Genomic DNA, 14,990 nt, shown 5'->3' on the forward strand with positions numbered 1-14,990 from the left:
TGTTGTCTCYGTTTGTTTGAGAGGGCACAAGGTGCCATGGTTCTGTAAAGAGTACTGCTCCTCTTTCCTTTTATTTCTTGGGTAAGCAAAAAGGGCTTGGGGGATGTGATGGGAGCCCCTTTATTTTCTGAGGACTACCAGAGCTCWTGGGATGGGTTTGGTCTGTGTGACCCTGAACCCAGGTCAGCCAGTGTTGCCAAGGTTGCCTGCAGCAGATTCACTTCCCCACTGAGACGTGATGTGAATTCTCTTTCACCCATCTTGGTGTCTTTGAAAGCTGATGRACAACATAACAGGGAAGACACCACATGGTGAACAGGATCACACAGATTATTTGGCTGTACAAATTTGCACTAAATCCATTATTACACTGATTGATCTCATTGATAAGAATGATAAATGGACTGTGGATAAGAAGAAGCTGCAGCAAACTTTGTATTGCAAGTTTGTCCTCAAATTTTGGGCATTTTGTTTTGAAGAAAATGTGTTTTATAAGGAAGTGAGCATGTCCATTTTATATGTGTTAGCAACTGTTTGTGTAACTTGTTCACTTACTGCAAATGAGAGGTGAGATGAATGCGATTGATGTAGAAAAGACGAGGCAGTTGATGGTAAAAGCAAACCAGTGTTGTAGTTGCAGTAGTAATATGTGTTCAGTGTTTACTCTTTGATTTGCTGTAGGCTATTATAAATGACTGGTAAAAGACTGAGGAAGTTTTAGATAAGCATGATGTTTCATTTTTTAGAAGAAAGCTGCTTATGAGGAATTGAAAAGGGGGGGATTAGTTCTCAATAGGGTTGCTTCACCCATATGGAATTGACTTCACTGATTTCTTGGCTAATGTATGTTCTTAAATGTATTGCTAACTTAAAGATCACATTTAAATATTTAGGTCCACACTTTGGCTTAGGTTTGATATATAAAGCACTTGATTTTCTAATTGAATGTTAYCACTGAAAATGGTTGGTTTTTCCTTTATTATTCTTAAGGATTCCTTGCTATTAGGCTTTTCAGGGATTTTTTTCTCCAGAATTCCTAAAATGCTGGTGTTGAGCTTGCTTTTGACTTCTAGTCCAGTTTTTCGGGAAGGATTGAAAAATTTGCTGCTTTGGGAAAGCTAGAACAGTAACTGTTCCTTCCAGCAACAAGAGCTGCAACTGTTGATCTGCTCTAAATTAATTTTAACCTTCAAACTACTCAACTTGTTTTATCCTCTATTGAATTCTCTTACCTGATTTTCCTTTTTTATCCTTTTAATCTATGATTTTTTAAATTCCCAGTATGCTCTTGAGTAGCTCAAGGACTTTTTCTCAAGCTCAAGAGATTACTGAGACTGAACTATACCTGTCATGCCACTGCCTCCAGTCGTGCCCTTCTGCTGGCTCAATACCATGTTGTTCAGCTGTGGGCATTCTTCCACGAGGGCGTTACAGCTGGACTGCCCTGAAGGAGCCTTTCTTCTTCTCCACGTGTGGAATCACCTCTSTGTAAGTACAATTGATGTAGTTCTTCAGTTCAAGGAGCCATGGCCTGGAGTGAAGATGCTGAGATCCCTGGATGCATTGAGGTACAATGTTTGTCTGTGGAACCAACCCTAAAGGTACTTGGAGCAAGAACTTCAAATCCTTACTAACAGAKGTATTCACTTAATAATGCATCTCCTGAAGCTTGGCCACATCATCTTGTGGAATTATCAAGAAAAAGTATTACAGTAAAACTGCAGTTAGTGATGACTTGAAGTAGTTTCTTTTATTTTGGTCTAGTTCTGGTGGCAAGAATGAGCTTTAACTTCATTTTTATTTTTTTACCAAACCCTTTATGGCTGCTGAAAAGCCAAACTGTTAAGACTTTCAGGCAAATAGCAAAACCATTCTTGTTCCAAAGCAAATGAAAAAAAGAAATTATTTTGAATTGGTTGTGGAGAGTTAATTTGTGGAGAGTTCATACCCTTTCTGTGCTGTTACTGGGCACTCTTTTTGCACACAGATGTCTTTCACTGTTAAGGTGAAAGTACTGTTAAGGTACATAGTACTGGGGTTTGGCTGTTTAATGCAATTTCATTTCCTGGCACAGGGATTAGATAATCTGGGTATAGTTAAAACCACGGAGAATTTATCTCTGTCAGGCAAGGACTAGTGTTTTGGTAAGAATTAATTTTGTTGAGCACAGCTGTCATTAGTGGCTTCTGCCCACTGTCTGACAAATGCTGTAGCATTTTCTTCAAAAGCTAATAATGTTTCCTTCCACAACCAAAATAGCAGATCAAGGAAGATACCGAGTATCTCCTTAATTTTATCATGTACCAGGGTTTGTCAGTTGTTGTCTCTTGGTTGGGTTTTTTTTTTTTTTTTTTTTTTTGGGAATGAGATTTCCTCATGAATAATGAAATTAATGTCTTTTGCAGCCAAAATAAACACCATATGGTCAGGGAGAAAGGGACCAGGAAAATATGAGGAAGGCACAGCAGCAGCTGAAGCTKATAGGAGACAAAATGGACTGAAGGAAACAGAGGGGCCAGGTGAGARGAGATAAAGTGTTACCATTCAGGGTGGGATCACACCACTGTTAACACCACTGCCAAAAGCACAGTACTGAGTTGGGTGTTTCAGTGATCAGGCATCTGTGCTGTAGTCTGTGTGCAGTGTTGTACACTGAGCATGGCCCATTTCTGCTCCTGCAGGTGCTTGTCATGTTTTAGGGGACTAGGTGGCAGGTAAATGAGGTAAATATTCTATTCTGCACATAGAATAAAGCACAGCAGATATAAATCTTGTGATCTCTTAGTCATGGAAAGCTGGGATGGAGAGGCTTTGCTCTTGCATTTGGACATGATAGGARGTTCACCTTAGGTTGGGTGTTAATTGCCATCTTTCCCTTGCAGTTAATGACTCAGGATCCACTAATGCTAAGTTGTGRTGTTGTTTATGATTAGGGCACTGTACCACAGGCTGTGCCCACCCAAGTTATGCCTTTGTGGGACTCCCAGCTCTCCTTGGAGGGCACAGTGGAGTGAGTAGGATTGCAGGGGGCAACAGAGCAGCATCTGGGTTTGTTGGCTTCTGGAGGATGACTTACCTTCAGTCAAGTGGCTCTTTCACATTAATACTTTGAGAATCCCAGGCAAATCTGAGCAGAGGTTAAAAGGTGCATCTCCCTGGATAGACTTGTTCCTGCTGCTGGTTATTTAATGCTTGTKGTGATTTAGTGCTTGTTTAGCCAACTCCAGAGCCTCTGGTCCAGCCTTCAGAGCTGTCTTTGAGCTCCATGGGCTCAGCACAGCTTTGTGCAGGTGGCTGCTGGCTGCGGGTGCACTCCAGCCAAATGCCCAGGGTTATCCCGTGTCACTGGGAGCTCCACTGCCTGCTCCGGTAGCACTAGAGGGGGCCCTAGGATAGAGGAGGGAAGGGAGGGAAAAAAGGGGAGAGGAGCAATCCCCCACCCTTGATGGATGTCCAAGATCTGTCTTGAAATTGTGAGACTACAGTGCTTTGCTGGTTTTGACCTCATTCTAAGGGCTTTCTGCTCCTGKACCATATGTCCTCTGCATAATGTATGGTCTGATTCAGAGCAGAGGGAATGAGAATCCTCATAGGCTGCTCACAGGATTGTGTCCCTGGCCATGGCAACAAAGAGCAAGAGCTCACTTTGTTGCCATTAATATTAACTCTTGGCAGGAAAACAGATCCACTGTATCCTTGCTTTTCACACAAAATCTGTTTGCCCCATGCCTATGTTTTTCCCTTTTTTTTTTTTTCTTAATTCCTCTATAAGAAGCCCACTGGGTGTTTCCATTTTCTTAATGTGCAGCATATTACACCAGGTTGTGATGGGTATCTCCTGACACTCAGTCTTGTGTAAAAGGGCTCAAATAATGTGTTCAGCTTCAGCAGTGTAAATCCTGATTAATTCAATCCTGGTTCATGGCAGTGGCGTGGGGCTTGTGTGGACATAACTGAGCCCAAGAGTAACTTAGAAATACACATCTTGTGGATCTGCGAAGTGTTTTGAGGTAGTTTTGTGAAAGTAAAGTTCTAATCAGGGATGATAATGTGTATGAGAATGATGGAAGAAATCCGTAGTGTTGAGGCTCAGATAAAATCTCGTAAGACAGTCTCTGTTATCTGGAGCAGCCCGGAGGTGAGCTCAGGTCCTGCAGCCATCTGGCAGCTCAGGAAAGGGAGCAGGGATGTGGAGCTGAGGCCATGCACTGACTGCAGAGTCAGAAAAAGCAAATCACTTCTACCAGGGGGAAAAGTAAAATCACACTTCTGCCTGCATGTAAGATTTATCTGCACAATTAAATGATTGTGTCTGTAGCTGGTAGAAAAACATTCCATTATATAATCCCAGTGGGAGGAACACKCTGCCATGTCTCTCTAAGTGCATTGTCTTGCTGAAGGAAACTGCCTATCCAAAGCAGAGTCAACATATATGGTAAAAAGTAGTTTTTGCTCTCAGATTAGACACAGATATCCCCCTCTCAAGTTTTGTTTCTCAGCCTGTTTTTTTCTCTCCCATATCTTTCAAAGACCCTGCAAACAACAGTAAATTCCAGTAAATATGAAATATAAACAAAGTTCATATATGGTATAAGCATATGGGAACCACATTGGAATGGTATTAATTTAATTTTAGTTGAGTGATATTATAAATACAAGTGAAAGACCATGTAAGAGCAAAGGTATTTTAGAAATAGTGCTTCCTGTGTGAATGCTGGATTATTACATATAGCCACACTTAGCTGAAGAGCCTGTCTGTATATTCACATTCTTTTCATTTTACTTYTCTGAGGTGTCTGACAGATACAGAGGGCTGTTCACAAGGAATAATATGCAATTGAGTTTTATTTGCAATATGCATTGCATGAACTATGATCTAATATAGCACTGAACCCATACTGTTCAGTAATAATTAGTAAAGGATGTTGTATCCTAAGAAAAGCTTCATACTTCAGCAGTGTTCTTTGATTCCATGTAATTTAAGTCACACCAGAGATTTCATTGCCTTAAATTACACCCTAATGTGTATGAAGARTCACATTTTCTCTTCTAAATGTGTGGATATATATAAAATGTAACTCCTTCAGTAAGATTGCAGTGATAATTTTCCTCTTAAGAGATGGGACTAGATGCTYAAAGAATAGCTTAACTTGTTAATTGAGCCAACATACAAGCTCACCATGCTATGTGGATGTCAGAAAGCAATTTAAATATAGAAATTTGTCACTTAGGAATGTCTAGGCTGTATGTTAGATCTCCATTAGGTTAGAGTGAGTTAGAGAAAAAAAATCAAACTTCAGAAATTCGTAGTGGAAGTTCTGAGCTTACAACATCAATTTGCAATGCTGTGCCCTGAAGTAAGCAGCACAAGTTCAAACAAATAACTTCTGTCATGGSTCTCCCAATAGACACCCTGCTGGAAATTCTTCCTACACTTAATAAGTAAATGGCCTTTCCTGGGAGCAAAACAAAGAGCCTGACATGTTTCCTCACAGCAAGTAGCAGTGGTACAGGGAGATTTTTCAGTTTGGCTTTCTTAGACTCTAATAACAGCTTGGGATTGCACATCCTAAAGTATTAATGCAAAGAGAAATGCAGGGGATTGGTGTTGATAACCTGGTCTGTGATGCCATAGCTGTGCAAGCTGAGGAAGCCTTTGGGTTCTGTCTCTGCTGGCACCGAGGCAGCGCTGTCAGCTCTGGTTTCATTTGTGATAAGGCAGACCTGGCTCTTCCTGTGGAAGCCAAACAAGCCAAGTGCATTTGCTGGTACACATTTGGATGCACCGTTTTACTGTCTCTGAAATAAATATTCCAGTGAACTGCACAAGGGTTCTCCTACAATGGCACATTTTACCAGGCCTGCACTTTTCCTTAGGAGTTGTTAATAGAGCTGGTGTTCTCCGTGCAGGAAGGATGAGAAAGCTGTGCAGGATTGCTCTAAAGCCTGGGTGGGAGTTGTTTTAATCCCTCGATGTCTTGYACTGCCACAGAGATGTCCCTGTGCAGCTGGGGCTGGGCTGAGCCCCTGGATGTGTGTGTTGGCAGCTGTGGAGGCACAGACACAGGGCCTTAACAACTGCACAATTCAGCTGCTGCTCTGCAGGTGTCACCTCCAAACTGGGCACTTCACTTGTAGATAACTGAGAATTCCATTAAAGGGTAAAGAGTAAATAGTCTGTGCTTCAATGCACTTTTGCTGCATTTTATTTTTTAATAAGATGAACATGTTGCAATGTCAGTGAAACTGAGGAATACCCAGAATGTGATAATGTCCATGTTTCAGTTACAACAATTCAGGCACAGACGCAGCAGTGTAGCAACTCTCTGTTATCTGGTACTACCAACACATGTGGAAAAGCACCTGGAAAGAATATGAAAATAWAGAAATGTTATTTCCAAGTGCAGAGTGTCTGCTGGGGAAGAGGGAGAGAGGAGGAGGACAATGTTTCTTCTATAAGATGTGCCTGATTCAACAAGGTACTGAAWCATAAAAAGCTCCTCCTAATTTCAATGAAGACAGCAAAGGGCAGCCTCAGGTTGTGTGTCACCCTCGGCTTATGTTGTGTGCAGTTTCTTCAGTGACATAAAGTATTTCTACAGCTAAAATTTCCATGGAAAAGATGTGCTTTAAAATAAACACTTAACTTTCGTGATACATGCAGACTCAAAAGTTCACAGTTAACTACTGAAAAAKGCAAAAGGCCAAAGAAAGGTGGAAATACCTCTGCTGGTAGAAAATTCAGCCCTAATTATTTCTCCCTGAAATTATGGTGGCTGTGGCATACAGATGAACTCTGCAGAATAACTAGTGTAATCTCCTAAATTCCAGAAAGGGAGATCATAAAATTAGGTTCTGTTTAGTGACACCTGTTCATGTGATCCCTGAGACAGTGTTTATTAGGGATATGATTTTCTTTAACAGCTTTTCTCCCCCATCTTCAGAGGCTGATATTGTTCCAGCAAAGAAATCCTGGGGGCTTTCAGAACAGTAGCAGCACAACTGGTGATACATTTGGAATAAGATGGACTRGAAGCTGGCTCATTCCTCATGGGTTCTGTATCTGGGCTTTGTCAATATTCACTTTCTGCATCTATTTCATAATAGCACCATTGATTTATTGGTTAAATCATAAGTCAAAAGAACTGAATTGTGCCTCAGAGCTTTCCCACTAGCTGGTGAGTTTTTCAATTAATCTTCGATTTTCTGTCTCCATCAAATAGAAACTACTTGTCCAAAATTGTCCCCCCTCCCCTAAATGGCCACTGAATTTGCAACTAGGACATTTTAAAATGTCTTAAAATGTTTATAATTTTATCTTTAGCCAGTTTTAGGTAAAACTATGAGTTTTTTCATCTTGAGTGATTGAATATGAGTCTCCACTARGAACCACTCCCAAAGTTCAGTGAAGCCTTGCAAAAGGTTACCTGGCTTTTTGTGATGGTGAAAACTCAGAGCTTCCCATGCATTCTGGAGAGGACTAATAAGGATCTGCACATGAGGGTGTAGAACTTGCTCAGTTTGTGGAGAATCCTTAGTTCTGAATGCTGAGAAATTGCCATAATGCAGTGCAGAAGAACCAAGTCTCTGTTCTAATTAGGAGTTACTGGGATTTTTTTCAGTTTTTCCCATTCCCCGGTTGAAATTTCCTGTGTCTTGTAACCATTTAACAATATGTTACTAACCATCCATTATGTCCTGCTTTATTCTCTTTTAGATGAAAGAGCCATGTAAAAAAAAAAGAATTCGCCAGCCCCTGTGACTGAATTTGAGCGATAATGTCAATGGAATTAACACATTGCCATTGTTGAATGGTCTCCTGTGGCTATATAAACATCAAGGTAACACATTTCCAAAGCAGAAGACATTACTGCTGTGATACTGTTGTTTTGAGAATATTTCCTCACTGYCAAAACACTGATGTAGATTTAGCACTTTGCCTGCTGGAGAATGATGTTGGAGTGTGGAAAGTTGATTCTACTGCTTTTATTTTTGCTGAAGAAAATCTCTTCCATTGTCTGGCTAAACATGGAATGAGAGCATAAGTATGAGGTTTATTTCAGATGACCTCTGGTAGTTAAATGCATTTAAATGATAGCTCTCTTAAAGGCCTAATTCTGTTTCTGAAGGCAACCTTCTGGAAAAGCTGGGCCAGAAGTGCTGTCAGGATTTTCAGCCTAGGCAGAGTTTGTTAGAAAACAGAAAATGACTTGGGGAACCACGAACAATGTGCAGGAGTGAACATGGYTGTGTAACCTGAAAGTCTTTTCTCTCCCTTGAGGCCCATTTGAAGCTCTCTGAAAGCCCARAGAACAGCTCATAAAGTTTGTGCTTCAGAATTGCAGAGAAAATGCTTCTCTCATCCATGGATCAATCTTTTGTCAGCTCTAATACAATGGCTGGTGGTTTTAATGTATCTCCACTGTCACCCAAAGGCACTTCATGGGAAATGTAGCCCAGTGGCTCAATAAGCTGTCACCTTTCCCATCTCTCTGACCTGAGCCATGGAGTGGAGGAGTGCTCTCCCAAGGTCAGTGATGCTTAGATTGCAGTCACACCTCCCTTAGGAGGCAGTAGCTGGTTTTTTGTGAGTTATGACATGTAGAAATACAGGATTTATGTGTGGTGCTGTAACCTACAGTGAGCCTGGGCTCCATCCCACTGTTCATGTGCCAGTGRAACATCCATTCCCTGTGGCCCCAGAATTCATTTAGTGCTCATTCAAGGAGTCATAGGAATAAGGGAGGAGCAGATACCTCTGAGCCTTCTTTACTGCTCACACCAAGGCAGGATTATTCTTTGCAATGCCACTGGTGTGTASAAAAAGCCATTAAAAGCCTAATACAGGAAGGAGTTTGTCAGTTCCTCTGAGAACAGGCTGCCCTTGCACAGCCGCTCTGTTTTTTCCYGGATAGTCAAATTGCTTCTCTCTCATTTTCATCACAACTAATGAAGATAATTATATCCCTTTGTAGCATATTAATTCCTCTGTCATCTGTATGTTTACACCCTGCAGACATGTTCATTTCTTCTTTGCATGCAGGGCCATCAATCAGGGAAGCTTTCCTCAACCAACTCTTCTAATCTTTTCTGGTGTTCAGCTCATCCAGTCTCCCTCCATTCCCCAGTAGCTTTGATAATGAGGTGATAAGAATTACATGTGGTTTTGCCACTTTGTTTTACAGCAGGCTCACAGAAAGAAGCCCAGCCACTTTCCTGCTTAGCTATATGCTTCTTTCCACAAATGTATCCTCTGGTTATATTTGTGGTTGCATTTTCWACAAGGAAGTGAAATCATCACACTTAGTGCAGAAAACCCTATAAATTATYTCTGTAATAGAACCTCCTTAATATCACCATATTTTTGTGGGTGGATATGGCTGAACATCACTGGTCAAGACAAAAGTTTAAGTGATCTTGTCTTAAGGGAAAATCTGGAATTGGGGTGAAGAACTCCAGAAGTCAGCAATTCTTCCCTTGGACAGTCTCACAGTATGCTGCAAAGGGAGGAGAAGGATAGTTCCTCTTGGAGAGAAAACACAAGACAAAAAAGAGTTAAAAAGGCRTAATGGAGGACCATGAATGGACTTAGATTTAAAATTTTTATTTAAGATTTCTGATAATCTAAACCAGCCCTCCCAGGCTGCTGTTGTAACTTGTGCACTCCTGTCCTGTAAGATCAGGCTCTCTAAGTTTGGTGGGKTCTCTCTGACTGTCAGCATTTATTAGAAAGTGAAGCCCCTTGGTCATGAGTCCAAACCTCCATGTCAGGCAGGCTCAACTCACCAGATCTGAACCCAGCAGTAGCTCCCCACAGAAATTTAAACCAGTAACTGCAGTACTAGAGGGTGGCAAAACCAGTGACYTCATTATTGGTAACAATCTGCTCCATGCTCACAGGAATACTTGCTGCCAAACATGACTTTGATTTCCTCCTGCACACTCTCCAGCACTTTTCTGAGCAGAATTTAAATATTTCTGTTGAAKTTAYGTTGTATTGTTTGTAACTACGTTTKKTTAGCAGGCATAGGTTAGGCTGTGAAGTGGCAGTCATTTAAAAACATTTTTGCCTCACAAAAGCCAAGTTTGTGTTTTTRAGAGTGGCACCTATTATGTGTATTGGTGTTTGCAAAGTTAGAGAGGGGAAGAAATCGAAGTCATTTATGCCTAAGTAGATAAAATCCAGGATTTTCACTGTAATGCAGTCATTGCACACCTCGTTGTCCTCCTCCCGAGGGAAGCTTGTTTGTGTAACTGTTCTGATAGGACAAAGTCAGGTGTCATCCCTTGGTTTCTCAAGGAATTGCATCCAGTATATTTAAATCATTCAGGTGTCTGATGTTCTTAACCACTTAGAAGCATTTGTTTGATAAAGCAGGGCTAATTTTTAATTTATTTTTCTAAGCACATCTCTCCAAAATGATGCTAGGCTTTTATATTCACAGCAGGGAACATTGTGAGGTTTAAATATCCCTTTAATCACTAAGGATGYAATAAAAACAAGAAGATCTCTTTGAGCTGCAGAGTGTTACCCAGGGAAAAATCTACTCTGGAGCTTACAAATGTGAGCTGAAGAGACAAACTGGGCAATAAAATCCACAACTACGGACCAAACCGGCGAAAAGTTGGTCTGTAGCTGCCCATCAGGAGCTGAGAGTCRGAGGGGGGAAAAGGCCATTCAGCACCTCTAGAGCCATAAGAGYCAGGTCATAAACACTTCACAATCTGCTGGGGAGGGGGAGGGAGCCCGGGCTGTGATCCACCCGCAGACTGCAACAAAGAATGAGTATGAGAAATTCGATTGTGTGAAAAGAATGAAGGAAAAAAATCCAGAGAGATTAGGGATTGCAAGGAGAAGTGGAAGCTGTGTTTGATTGTCAGTTCGTGTACATTTATGACAGCTTCATCCCAGTGCTGATTTGAGGAATCCATGAAATCTGACAGGTGTTTTTTCTATTATCAGTGGTGTTCAGGGTTTCTTACCTGAATATTGTTATTGTGGACCCAAATATCATTTTGCTGAAGGTGATGAACAAGTTGGATGAGAAAAAGTAAAGCTCAGAGTTTCTCCAAGGGCTTTCCACTTAAAATCCATATATATTTTCAGCAGATGATGTATGTCCCATCAYAATGCTTTATATCAGCTTTCAAAAATCGTCTTGCAGGATGTACTGCATGATTCTGTCTTGGTGTTCATTTTTATTTTTGGGAGATCCTATAAAGCTCAGCTCATATTCTACAGGTCAGTTAGACATCCTATGTGTTCAGTTCCCTTCATCCTGGAAGATCTGTGTCCAGTTGGGTGAATTTTATGGCTATACAATTTTTAATAGTTCTTTTAAAAAGAAATTATAAGTAATACTATAAAAGGGAAATAAACATGGAGTAACATAATCTTATTAAAATGAAACGTGATTTGTTGCAAGTGCTCTGTAGCAAAATCCACTGTGTATGTTTTAATTGTTCTCTTGTCATGATTTCTAGTAATGATGATTAATATTTCTTCAAAAAGTTAGAAAAGTTGTTTAGAGTCAGTTGTGATACTGGAGAAACTGAGCTCTATGCAGCTCTGTAGACATCGCTAAATTTATTTTTAAATTCCAAACATTTCACATCTTAACAATTTTAATTTSCTCTTTGAAGGTAGTTCTCTGATAAGGAATTATACTGTTTATTGATTTCCTGATTTGATTAGAACCTTACAGTGATGAACACTTTATGGAAACTCCCTTATGACAGAAGAGATGTGTCTTTGCCAAACAGAGTAACTTGCACCCAGACTTGCATGGCTTAACTCTGGCTTTTTACCTCTGGTTTCATGGCTTTACAAATGCCTGATCACCAACAAAAGGAATCTTTCATGGAAACTGAAGTACCATGTAAAGTATACATAAAACCTTCTGGGTTTGAGCTGCTGCTTTTTTTCCTGTAAACATCAGCTTTTTAACAGACTGCTGCAGCATTGTCTGCTGGGCTTCTGCTCGGCAGAATCCATTCTGCTCAGGGCTTTTGTCTGCTCTCAATTCATGGTTAAATAAACTACCAGCAGTTTTAAAGCTCTGCATGATGCTTCTCTTTGCATCTGAGTGTGCGCACATGTGTATAAAACCAGAAGTATTTATGGATGGATGTTAAGGCAGAGCCGTTTGCTGCTGTTTTCTCAGGCTGCTCCTTTATGGTGCCGGTGGAGAGCAGTGATTTCAGGCAGGGCTGCTGGGATCCGGCTGTGGGAGGAAAGAGCCTTCCCAATGCAGGGCTGGGAAAAGAGTGCTTGCACTGTCTGCAGAGCTCCCCTCGCTGCTGCAAATCCTTTCACAAGGTATTTTTTGTGGATTTGAGCRGGACAGAGTGCTGAGCTGTGTCTGGCAAACACAATGGCTTGACAGGAAAACAGTGCACCCAACATCAGGAGTCTGAGAACTTGAAAGGGCTCTAGACAGACATATTTTGCATTTGACTCTGGACTGTAGCCTTTGAGGCCAACCTTAGCCTGCAGTGCTAAGTGGCCGCTAAGTATTTCCCTTCTTGTGTCCATGCTAACGAACCTGGCAGCAGAGCTCATTGCACAGGCTGGGGAGGGCGGATATGAGGCAGGGAGAGAGCAGTGTCCTCTGATTCCTCAATCCACAAACSTGCAAGAGGAAAAATCTCGGGGTAGGTTTATAATGTACGATTTTTTGTCTGTCTGAGCTGCTTTCCCACGTTCCCTTCCAGAGCAGATCCTTTCCCAGCTGACCTGCAGCCYGTGACCCGTCCCCACAGCTCACTGYGCCTCTGTCCAGGGACCCTGTGGTGAATTAGCATTGAGTTGTTACCAACAGGCTTTCTCCAACCAGCTGGTTTGGTTTGCCAAATGCCATTTCTGCTCTTTTGAGAGCACAGGGAAAATTCGGGGTGATGCAATTTGGGGCTCAGTATGGGGTTTTCAGCCCTACAGAGATCTGCCTTCTGTGGGGCCCCTCGCATGGGTCCCAGGGTAGGAAGGTCTGTGTGACACTCGTAATATACCTGAAGACACCAGATAGCTTTTCCCAGGAAAAATCAATCAAAACCATAAAAAGGGGGGGAAAGGCGCCATTTCCYTCCATCAGAAGAAAATGCTGTGTTATGTGAGCTGCTGTAAGGAGCTGRGTAGGAACTGTTTCTTATACTGCAGCATGATAGAAGATATGTAGCACTTCTTCAGAGGCTCTCAAAACACTTTGCAGGCTTTTACCATTCCTGTAGCCGCCCACAGAGACTTGCTCAGAAAGCTGCCCAAGTTCAGGCTGTGCCTGTGCTGCCAGGGYTCAGCAGCTCTGTCCTGGCCGACCMTGCACTTGTATTTCCTATTTTCTGGGTGAGGTGTCGGGCAGTAACAACGACAAGGAGTCACATACTGGCACAGCTGTAGGAGCAAGAGTTTCATCAGGCTTTTCCTCTTGAAAAATTTTGCTTTTCCCCATGGCCCTGTGTACATTAATCAGGCTGCATTTGTTTCCCAGTGAGCTGAGCCTGGATTTAAGGAGACAGTTTGTGGATTCTGGAGAGTCTGTGACCTCTTCATGTTTTTAATGAAGTATGAAAATAAGTAGATATCAGTGTAGGGCTGTCTGTTTTATTTTGGGCCCTGTTAATGACATGCTGTCTTTTACTTTTCAGTGCTCATCCCGTGCAGATGGCAGAGGATCCTTCACAAGGAGTTGCCAGGATGCTCTGGGACTGTGSCCTCTGTGTGCCAGGTGGGAATGGSCTAAATGAGCCACATTTAAATGGCAGGAAGACCTCTCTCAAGTTTCAGAGGGGAATATCTCTTAGATGCAGATTTGTACTGCTCCATGTTGTTCTTTGCTGCTTGTGCAGATCCAGGCAGACACAGCAGCCTTGCTGAAGCCCAGGGTGTTAAAGCTGCTGTGCTAACACTTCCTCACAGAGGGAAACCTGAGGGTTGGACACTGGCTGCTGCACCCATGGCTGATTCTTTTGAAAGATGACTTTTACATTTCAGCTGTCTCCTGCAGTAACCTCATGCCCCACACTGGAGCTTGCTCTCCGAGCAGAATGCTTCCCTCTGGGCAGAGGTGGTGGTGCCTTGGGCACAGCCACTTGCAGACTCTGACCCCATTAGCCAAAGCCTGACACCTCATCTGTTCTCCAGCAGTCCGGGAGCCCCAGGCAGCAGCCAGAGATGGCAAGATATCACTGTGTTGGAGAGCTTGGAGGCTTGTGTACAAACCTGCTCTCTACAGGGTCCTGTTGAGCAGCAAGGGTTAAAGCTTCACTTAAGGTGGGAGAAATGCCAGAAAACATTTGCCTTACTACAAAACACAGAGGGGAATGTTTCTTTCTAATCAGCTTCTCAAAGACATGCAAAGCAAAAGCTCTTGGCTCTGCTTTTGTCATCACACATGCYCTCCCTGTTGCCCCTCCTCATCCCTTCAGCATAGGGCAGAGCCTGCTGTTAGAGCTGGGCTCAGCAGCGTTTAATCCTGCTGCTGTAAATGGGCTCGGAGCAGAGCCGTGTGTGTCACTGACTTACACGTGTCAGGTCCACTCTGTCTCCCATCCCTTTCCACACCCTCAGCCTCCAATTTGCCAGTGAATTGTTAGACACCAGCAMATTCACCTCTGACTTCCCATCAAACTGCCTGAGGGTTCTCCATGGATGGACAGACAAGGGTAATGTGCTAAATTCCCCCTTTGCTAGGGATGAATTTCCTGGGGATTGCTCCTATTAGCCACGCTTTCCAGCAATAGTAACAAATTCACTTTTTTTTTTTCACTTTTAAAACCTTTCCAGTGCAACTAGAATGGCTGGGAGAAAGCTGGTTGTTAACTAGTCATGGGTAATTAATGACTCCACCTTCCCCATCAATCAGCTGGGAGAAGCCAAAAGGATTTGAGTACTTGTAGCAAATGTGTGCTCCCCAGACATGCTGATACGCAGTGTGCAAATGAAGTGGCAGCAGGAGACCATCTCATAGCCTTTGTGGAAGCAGCAGTAAGTCATG

The sequence above is a fragment of the Malurus melanocephalus genome, unplaced genomic scaffold, assembly GCF_030028575.1.
Source record: "Malurus melanocephalus ecotype Western Australia unplaced genomic scaffold, MMel_1.1 scaffold_208, whole genome shotgun sequence".
NCBI lineage: Eukaryota > Metazoa > Chordata > Aves > Passeriformes > Maluridae > Malurus > Malurus melanocephalus.